Source organism: Podarcis erhardii, assembly GCF_964252035.2.
Source record: "Podarcis erhardii genome assembly, chromosome: 14".
In the NCBI taxonomy this organism is placed as follows: domain Eukaryota; kingdom Metazoa; phylum Chordata; class Lepidosauria; order Squamata; family Lacertidae; genus Podarcis; species Podarcis erhardii.
Window position 1 is genome coordinate 5,741,570 of NC_138503.1, and position 10,429 is coordinate 5,751,998.

Consider the following 10,429-nt stretch of genomic DNA (forward strand, 5'->3'; position numbering starts at 1 on the left):
TTTTCCATACCGCCTTTCTTCCAAGGAGCTCAAGGCGGTGTTCAGGGTTCTTGCAGTTCCCATTTAATTTCCTCACATCGCTCCTGTGAGGAAGACTAAGTGGCCCAAGGTCACATGCAGCGAGCTTCATGTGGTAAATATATTTATTTAATTTGTATATCACCCATCCTTTGAAGATTTGAATCCTGGAGTCTCCAGGTCTGACCCCCTTACTGCTGGCTCCTGCAGCTATACGGTATACTGCGATGTCTCGCTTGATTGTTTTAAAAAACAAAATAAAACTCAAAGTGGTGTACAAAAATATTAAGGAAGTTATTGGTAAAGGCAATTAACAACAACATACATTTAAAGTACATTCAGAGCACAGTGCTTCCCCCAAATCCTGGGAACTAGTTTTCCCTTTGGCTACGATTCAGAGCACCCTGAACAGACTACTGGTCCCAGGATTTGGGGGGGGGGGGGACAGGTAAGTAATGTATGGTGTGTAAGCAGTCATAGTTTGCAAGGAGCTTCCAAACCAGAATCTCAAACTGTGTTTTGAAAATGATTTGGAAACCACAGTTTGGGCAAACTGTTGCTTAGTGTTACTTCTGGACCCACAAAAAATGGTTTCAAACATTGCCCTGCCCTCAGTGACTTTTGCTGGTAGAATTCAGGGATTACTGCATTAGGAAGGGCGAACAAAGAACCTTGTTTACTTGTACCTCTGGAATACAATTCATGCTCTGTGGTTTTATCTCAGTGTAAACCATGGTTTGCTGTTACACCTGCATTATTTATTTATTTATTTATTTATTGCATTTGGGTCATTCCATGTCAAGTGATACAGGAACTTTTACCTTACCATTTTAAATTACTCTCATTTTCAGTTTTCTAAAAATAGTATAAAAGAAGGTTCCAGATCTCTGTTTTTAATTTTTTTTAACTCATCCCATTTTTGAGTTATTAGGGTTTGAAATTTCAAGTAATTGACAAATTTGGCCTTGCACCCTGCATAAAAACCTTAAAAGCTCAACCCAGACTTCAAACCATGATATCTGTTACTTCAGGCATTTCTTTTAAAAAGTTACTCAATTAAAATGTATATGAAAAGCTAGTTAGGCTTTGCTTTTAAAAATGTGTTTGAAAGCGGTTTCAGCTTGTTTGAACCAGCACTGACTGGCTTTTATGTGTATGGACACACATGAGTTGGGAGTCTTATCTCAGCTCTTGGGTTGATCAGTTTATTAATCTGATCTGACATATACTAATATATTGTACTGACATGTACTAATATATTTTCACTAAAGACTGTCTGCAAAAGAAAGCAATGTGATGTCTAATATGATATATTGCTGTAATACTTTTAGTAAAATTAGTCACTAGCAGCATCATTTGTTGACCCATCTAGTTCAGATATACTCACCTTGTCGTGGTGAGTGGGCTTGAACGTTCCTATGATCCTAGTGAGCAAAGCCGTTGGGCGTCTCGTACTCTGAATAGGGTCATGCAAGGCGGTAAGGTCCAGGGAGAGAAGCTAGACAAATAATGATCCAAGAAGACCTCAATTGCAGAATAGGCAGAAGATAACAAGTGACATGTTACCACGGCTGTGAAGGTGGATGAAGGCTGCAGCATATAAGAATCTACTGGATGTTGTGATACTCATGCCATCGGAATACAGCCTTACTGTGAAGAGTCCCATGGTGACCGGCAAGGGACAAGGGAAGGATCGTGAAATCTGGAAGCACCTAGCCATGAACCATCACATGGGTGGTGAATACAGATTCAGTCATTCTGACTCAAGGAGTGAGGCAGTTGAATAGCTTGGCAGTTGTATCCACGACTGAGCAGTCCTATTTTGGATCCACTTTGCTCACGTCAAAAAGGAGGAGGGGCTAGAAAAGGTGCCCTAAACATAGTCTGCCTCCATTTTTCCCTGACTGCATTACTGCATCCAGTGGGGTCACCACCCAGCAGTCATAAAAGACAGTTGAACTTTTCAGGGTGCGAACAGCACCTCGAAACTGATCACGTTCATAAGTAGAGGTACCACTGTACATGGAGTAGGCTTTGCTATCAAAAACGATATTGTGAAGCTTGTGGTAATTGTGAAGCTTGTGGTAATAATTTACCTCTACACTACCTTGTTCGTTACCCAGGTGAGGAACAACCACCTTTTGAAAAAACCACAGAACCAAGGAAACTATTTTCAAGTCCAGCATCTGGATTTAGGGACCCAGCATTTATTATAGCTATTGCAATAGGACAGAGCTCACTCAAAATGCCAGTTAAGAAGGTCTGCCCCCAGGCACTTCAGAAAAAAAGCTCATATTGTAGTTCAAACACAGCAAACAAAGAATCATAAAACATCTTCACATACATCAGGAAAGTCATGAGAAGTAAAGCACATATGGCTCCATACTAGTATCTTCACTCCTGCATCACCTTGGAGTGGCCCTGATGTGCCCAGGTCATTTGACCATCTTAGGCAGGGGTTGGCAAGGTTTACCTCACCTGGGCCGGTTCACTGGAGATCCTTCCATGGGCTGGATCGCGCGCACGCATAAGCTTGCGCGGCTGTGATTTCCAGCGGCTGTATCTGTGCAGACACGATTTCCGGGGTCTGCGCCTGCACAGATGAGCTTTTCAGCATCTGAGCATGTGCAGACACGATTTCCAGCAATGCAGAAGCGAGTCTCTGTGCCACGCTGCGCCGGTTTAGCATAGCACGTGAGGACTCGCCGAGTGGGCAGCTCGGTTCGGGGGCGGCTCGTGGGCTGGTTAAATGACCCCCGTGGGCCACTTGTGGCCCATGGGCCTTAGGTTGCCTATCCCTGATCTTAGGTCTCTGGTGTCCAGCATAACCTGGCAAAATAGCCTTCATTGACAGAAGAGCATAATAAAATCCTCTTCCTGGGTCTCAGATAACTTCAAGAATTGCTGATTTACACTCTGGCACTAAAACATCCTGCCATTTGTATCACTTTCAGGGATAGATAAAGAGAGATGGAATGCAGCTTAGGAGGGGGAAGACTCACAAATGCAGAACACACAAAAATCAAGCCTAATACATTCTAAAATGTTTTAACAATTAAAGTGAAACATTTAAACATTATTGAAATAATAAAAATATACACCCGGGGTCTCTAATTCTTATACCAGTCCCCCTTTGATCCTAACCTTATCAAGGATTATAATCATACTTTATCAAAGTTACCAATCTACGAATTGGACTTCTTTACAAAACACACTTTTACAAGCATTGAATACCACAATATAGCAATATAATACAGAGAATGACTGAGAGGAAAACTAATACCCCCCCCCTTTTAAGGCTTTATTGATCCAACTAATCTGAGGGAGACCAACCTCTTGGATTCCAATATGAGATTCCTTTTAAGCACTTATGGACTTTTAAGAACCTTGCGAGAAGTATTCTCCCTTGCTATAAACATGTTTGTCTATGCTTTACACTCAGCAGGAAGGTTTATTCATAAAGAAACATAAAGAAATAAAGTTTTATTTCTTTAGCTTTATTTTGTTCCCAATGTCAAATTAGTATTCTGGACCCCTTCTCTTTGTTATTCCACAACAACACCCCATTAATGAATTCTTGTTAAAGGGCTTTCATCAATCAATCTCCCAATTTGGCGCAGATGTTGACACATCCTAACAGAAATGTCTTCACCCTTCTGGGAGGTTCTTAACTTGCTGTGATCTTCACTCAAGGGTGAATCGCTTTCTCACATTCCAGAGGGACATGAAAAGGCTAATTGCACATTGGGTTCACTTGTCCAGTCCAAATCAAAATCCAATTAGAATTTTTCTATAGCCCCAAAATTTCAAGTCCAGAAACTAATTTGTTAAACAATTCCAGTAGGTGCATTTGTTCAAATTACCGTATTTTTCACTCTATAGGACGCACTTTTTCCCCTCCAAAAATTAAGGGGAAATGTGTGTGCGTCCTATGGAGCGAATGCAGGCTCCTTGGCTTCAGCGATAGCAATGCGAAGCCTCCGAAGCACAGAGAGAGCGCTCCCAGTCCCACCAGGAGATGCTGGGGACTGAACCTGATGCCTTCTGCATGCTAAGCAGTTGTTCTACCACTGAGCTATGGCCCTAGCTCACAATATTGCTGTCAGGATAAAATGGAGAAGGTGGAGGCTGAAGTGCGTATGCTCTGTGGAGGAAAGGTGGGATAGAAATATAAGAAGGAATAAAGTATGTAAACTAGCCTATAAGTGAATAAACTACAGTATATTTTTAACTTACTCTCTTAATAATTTGTATATAAATTATAAGAGTGGTATATAAATTTTGTTAAATAAAAAAGAGGAAATGTTCAGACTTTCAAACAGTATGTTATGCCTGAGCCTCCATTGCTGAAACTCCCAATAGCATTTTCATGCTCACAGACACCTGATGAAGGAACCATTGTGACATAACCCATTCAAGCAGAGTGAAGGGGCAACAGGCTGTCAACAGTGGCAGTAGTTGGGGGCTCCCATCTATTAAAAAGCCACAGAAAGTCTTTTCATACTGCCTGAGGAATTAATCCCTTATTTAACATTCATAATTGCTGGATTGATTTAACAGGACTGGAGCTAACATTTGCTTGGATTTGGCACCATTGATAGGGAACTGCCTGCTGCGTCCTCCGCTTTGAAGTCACCCTGGTCTTTGGGCCTCCAGCACCTTCTTCACCATGTCCAACCCATCTTAAGAGGCATGTGATACTGGTGTTCTACTGGGTTAGGAAGAAGCCCCTGACAGAGAAGCCGAGCTCTACCATCTCGGTCAGACCTTCTGCCTCTGCACCAGCTTGCAACACTCCTCACATTTCACCCTACTTCACGAGGAGCAAGACACAACCCACTCCGCTCAGGAGGTCCAGCAGGCGCAAGGTGCTGCGGTTGCCGAATCTCACCGACCACAAGTTTTTAAGATCTGTCATTGTCAGCGTTGGCCGGAAGAGAGCCCGCAGGTGTGGCAAGCAAAAGAAGACTCCAGTGGGAACAGGGAAAAGGGGTGAGGGCTAGGCTAGAGGCAAGAAGGCTCCAAAGCTATTTGCAGGGTGGGATTGCTTTGGAAGATGCCTTCTCACAATCTCTACCCTTGAACCACATAAGGACATAAGAAGTGCCTGCTGGATGAGGCCACATTGGCCTGTCTAGTCCAGCATCCTGTTCTCACAGTGGCCAACCAGAGGCCTGTGGAAACAAGAGCATTCTGTATTCCCTTCCTGCATCTTCCAGCAACTACTATTCACAAACGTTACTGCCACTGACTGTGGAGGTAGAGCATAGCCATCGTGCCTAGTGGCCATTGATAGCCTTTCCTGCATAAAACCATCCAAGTTGGTGGCCGTCACAGCTTTCTGTGGGATTGAGCTTCCAGAGGGGTAGCTGAGCATGCCTGCTGCAGAAAAAACTGTAATACTAGAGCAAAGATTATAATGCATATTGTTGTTGTTGTACTTTTATAAATATTATAAAACCCATTCCTGCAAGCCATGTAGTCTGGCATAAACTCAGTCACCTCTCCCATCATTAATTGTTTCTACTAGGTGGGGAGGGGTGTTGGATCTGCTTTCCTGCCTTGAAGAAAGGCACAGGTCAGATGTGTGCCCAGACCTGGCCACGCTTCGCAAGAGAGGTGTGTTGGTTCAAGGTGGCCACGCTGCCTGCAACTTGCACTCCTTCCTGACGTGTCTTCCCCAAACCCCTTCTTCCAGAGGCTGTGTTGAAGTTTTCCATCACGTGGAACACAAACTCGTGGAACTACCTCGAGGCTCAGGCATTGGTGGAAACTCTCCTCAAGCATGAGACGCCAGAGAACCTCTTGCAATACGAAGGGATCAAAGCAGCTGTGGAGTCTCTCCTACCATACACGGCACTTCCAGAGGCTGGACTGGTTGCTGCAGGCCTCCATGTTCCTTGATTTCATGTGACAAAACATGAAGTTGCCTGACGCCGCCAAGTGGGATGAGGAGATGGACACGTGATGAGCTTTATTTATTTACTTATTTATTTTTAATTTTATTGAGTACAAATTAGAAAAAAAACAAATATACAAAAAAAAGGAAAATACATGTAACCAATAGAAAATTAGAAAACATTTTACCTCTTCTCATATTTACAATTATTTGCACCTCTACAAAACAATATTCACAATAAAGAAAAGAAATGAAAGGTAAAATATAAAAGAAAAGAACAGGAAGAAGATAAAGAAAAGCAAGAAATAGGATCAAGAATGAGAATTTTAAAAGTAGATAAGTATTCACTATACACAGCCATTTCCAATCTATATTTATATTCAATTATGTATTTTCATCTTATCCTTATCTATCTTAATTAAAATATTTTTAAAAGACTTCCACTGTTTAAATTACAGATAGGTAGCCGTGTTGGTCTGCCATAGTCAAAACAAAAAAATTCCTTCCAGTAGCACCTTAAAGACCAACTAAGTCAGTTCTTGGTATGAGCTTTCGTGTGCATGCAATGGTATCTGAAGAAGTGTGCATGCACACGAAAGCTCATACCAAGAACTGACTTAGTTGGTCTTTAAGGTGCTACTGGAAGGAATTTTTTTGTTTTGACTGTTTAAATTAATTCAACTCAAAATGATGGCAACCATTAGGCTAAAGTTCTGTGAAGATTGTCAAAGGAGGGAGTCAGGCTCTGTCTTGCTGGCCCTGCGGAAGAATGTCAAGTCCCGCAGGGCCCTAGTCTCTTGTGACAGAGCGTTCCACCAGATTGGAGCCACAGGCGAAAAGCCCTGGCTCTAGTTGAGGCCAGCCTAACCTCTCTGTCGCCTGGGACCTTCAGGATGTTTTTATTTGAAGACCGTAAGTTCCTCTGTGGGACATACCAGGAGAGGCGGTCCCGTAGGTACGAGGGTCCTAGGCCGTATAGGGCTTTAAAGGTTAAAACCAGCACCTTAAACCTGATCCTGTACCCCACCGGGAGCCAGTGCAGCTGGCATAGCACCGGGTGAATGTGATCTCGCAGCGAGACTCCCCGTAAGGAGTCTTGCCGTGGCATTCTGCACCCGCTGGAGTTTCTGGGTCAGTCTCAAGGGCAGCCCCACGTAGAGCAAGTTACAATAATCTAGTCTGGAGGTGACCGTCGCGTGGATCACAGTGGCTAGGTCAGGGCGAGAGAGGTAAGGAGCCAACTGCTTAGCTTGGCGGAGATGAAAAAATGCCGCCTTTGTTATAGCTGCAATCTGCGCCTCCATGGAGAGGGAGGTATCGAAGATTACACCCAAACTCTTAACGGACGGTGCTGGCACTAATTGCACCCCCGCAAGAGATGGGAGTTGCCCCCTCAATCCCATATCGTCCCGTCCCAGCCAGAGGACCTCTGTCTTCGAGGGATTTAACTTCAACCGGCTCCCACGTAACCATCCAGCCACAGCTTCCAAACATCTGATCAGTGTGTCTGATGATCCTTTTTTTGTAAGCTGTAAACCATATAAAGTTTTTAAGTTAGAAAATTTATTCAGCCTAGTTTATTTATAACTGTTCCTGTTATCTGTTTAATTTCCTTTACCTAGTTGGCAGTGGGAGGGAAGAGAAAGAAAATATTTTTGTTAATTCAAATACAATAGAAAACATTCTGCTATAGGGAGCAGTAAGAGTTTTCAGATGCCCCCATTACCTGTAGAAAGCAAAATTATTATGGAAGAAAAAACTGTTACAGTTATGGGCAATTATTTTCACACCAGGGTAACTTATTTCCATCATGGGTTTATTCATACAAATTTTAGCAGTTACAGGTTTATTAGAAACATAGTTTATTATTTATTCTCACATAATTAATCCAAACCATGTGGGTTCAAAATTAGAATTGAAAATTAATACTTTTTTTTTTTTTAATCAACTCTCCCTTACTGAGTTGATGCACATGTTATTTACATGTACATGTTTGGATGTTGAACCAACCGCCAGGCTTTCTGCCATATAAACACAAGAGTTCTAAAGTTGGAGTCTCAAGTCCCATGACTTCAAGCACATGAATTATTTACCATTTCCGTATTGAGATTTCCGTTTTGAATTTTCAGTTTTCAAACGTTTTGGAACTTGAACGGTCTTCTGCAATCAGGATCCTTAGATATTGACAGACAGCTAATCAGACGTTGCAAAACAGCGGCCCTTAGTGTCTGGAACATGCAATAAGCAGGGAAGTTACTGCAATGCCCTTGCAGGACAGCCAGCACAGCCTTGCACAGTTCACTAGGTGCCACCCGTGCTGTGCATGACAAATCAACAATGGGAGTAGAGTTCATAAAATGTATCCATTCTGGTTTTGATTGCTTAAAAGTGATACTGTCAGAGCTGCCCCTTGGTCCCAGCTCACAAAGGACCAACGCCCGGCTGTAGTTATGTACAAAAGTCTTTATTGAAGTTCAGTTTCCATTTCAAAGCCGCAGCGTGCCGCTCTACGTCTTAAAGTCTAGACCGGCGAAGTCCCGTCTGAGTCTCCACCCCCCTGACACCAGTTTAAGACTCTAGCCTTGCCCCACCTCTTCCTTCGCTCCTTCCTCCTCTGGGCCCTCCTGCCCGCTGGGGTTTCATCCTTTCTGGACTCTTCTGATGCTGACCCCCCTGATTCTTGCCCCTCCTTCCGGCGGGCTTTAGGACCTGGTTCCCTATCCGGGCTACCTGCTGTGCCGCTCGCCTGTACATTTGAACTTGGCGCGCGCGCCCAGCCGGTAACCTTCCTCTCGACCGTTCCCTCGCTCTCCGATGGAGGCGTGGTCAACCCTGACTCATCTTCTCTCGCTGGTGGCGAATACGCTGGCCCTGATACCTGGGGCCTTTCCCCCCCACTATGCTCTGGTGGGGAAGCTGGTCCTGATTTCCAACTGCTGCTCTGGGAGTCCCCGCTGGCCCCTTGCTTCTGGGGTGTCCCCCTTGGGGCCCCCCTTGCCCTGGCCATCGGCGCCCCCTTCTGTGAATCTTCCGATTCGCTGGAGAGGCTCATGGAATCTCTTGGGCTACTGTCCTCTTCTCCTACGCTGCCCTCGGATTGCTCCCCCTCGCTCTCCATCTCCTCCCCTCCCTGTGCTCCCGCTGCGTCCCTGACAGATACAATGTCTGTTTTGAACTTGGCTAAGTAGAAAATACATACAAACCTTCAGAAATTAATAGAAAATCAATTGTTTAACCCATGGGTAGGCAAACTAAGGCCCATGGGCTGGATCAGGCCCAATTGCCTTCTGGATTCAGCTCGCGGACAGTCTGGGAATCGCTGCATGGATCACTAGTGAGCATGTTCTTTCCCTCTCCCTCCCTCTTCCTCACACGGCGGCAGCGGCGCCTCCTCCCTCCCTCCTCCTGGCTTCTCCTCGCCCTGCCTAGAGGAGGAAAGGGGCTGGGCTTTATTAGTGCCAGCAGCAGCAGCGGCTGCCATTTTAAGCAGCCCCACTCCGGAGCCCTTTCGTGCGCCACTCATTGTCCCTCTGCTGCTACCGCCAGCCCCTGCCGCTCGCAAGACACAGGTAAGAAGTCACTGGGGCTCGTGGTGCTCTTTCATCACCCCCCTATATAGTCTGGCCCCCACAAGGTCTAAGGGACAGTGGCCCGGCCCTCTGCTGAAAAAGTTTGCTGACCCCTGGTTTAACCAATCCCCTCTGTTCCAAAGCACACAGTCACGTACTCCCTACCCCTATATAGACAATAACACAATAGGAGACAGGAGGTTACTCCCAATGACCCAGACAGAACCCCATTGGTAGAGTGGATTGAAACCAGGTACTTTCAAAGCCTGAAAACAGGAAAGTCCAGAGGAAAAGTGTAAATAGTTTAATTGTTCTTAGGGAATCGGGTACTTAGAAGGTGTGGGGAATAGGGGTGATTGACAGGAGTGGGTGACAGGTTCATGTTTCCACATGCCAACCACTCCTTCTTTATGAGTAATTTGTGATGTATTGATAATGCTGTGGGAAGTGTATGATGGGAAAGGGGGGAGAAGTTTTAAAAGTCTGTGCAACCCCTTGCTTGGGGTTCTTACTTGCTGTGTGTTTTGAACCTTGTTGCAACAAGAAAGATTGGGTCTACTGACCGCCGTTTTGCTTCTTCTAACTTGACTGGCGACTCTTTCTTTGCTGACCGGAGGGACCCACGGGGAGTGGCACCCTGACAAGCTGGGCAGCGGAGCAATCCCACATCCCAGGTTTCGTTTTTCCTTATCCCCAGAAACATGCCTCTGAGCTGTCACAGCATCATGTGAATTTTACTTCTGCAGGTTAGTTCTTCTGTGGGAGAAATACACACTTTCAGGCACAGATCTGGGCCACGCTTGTTTTCTCCTACAAGGCAGAGGTCCAGCACCCAAGAGCAAAATAAAAACAAGGAAAAGGAGGGAGAGTAACGAAACAGGGCACCTCTCAGTTTATCTTAGCCTGGGAATTTGTTTTCAGTTCCATAACTGATGTCACGTTC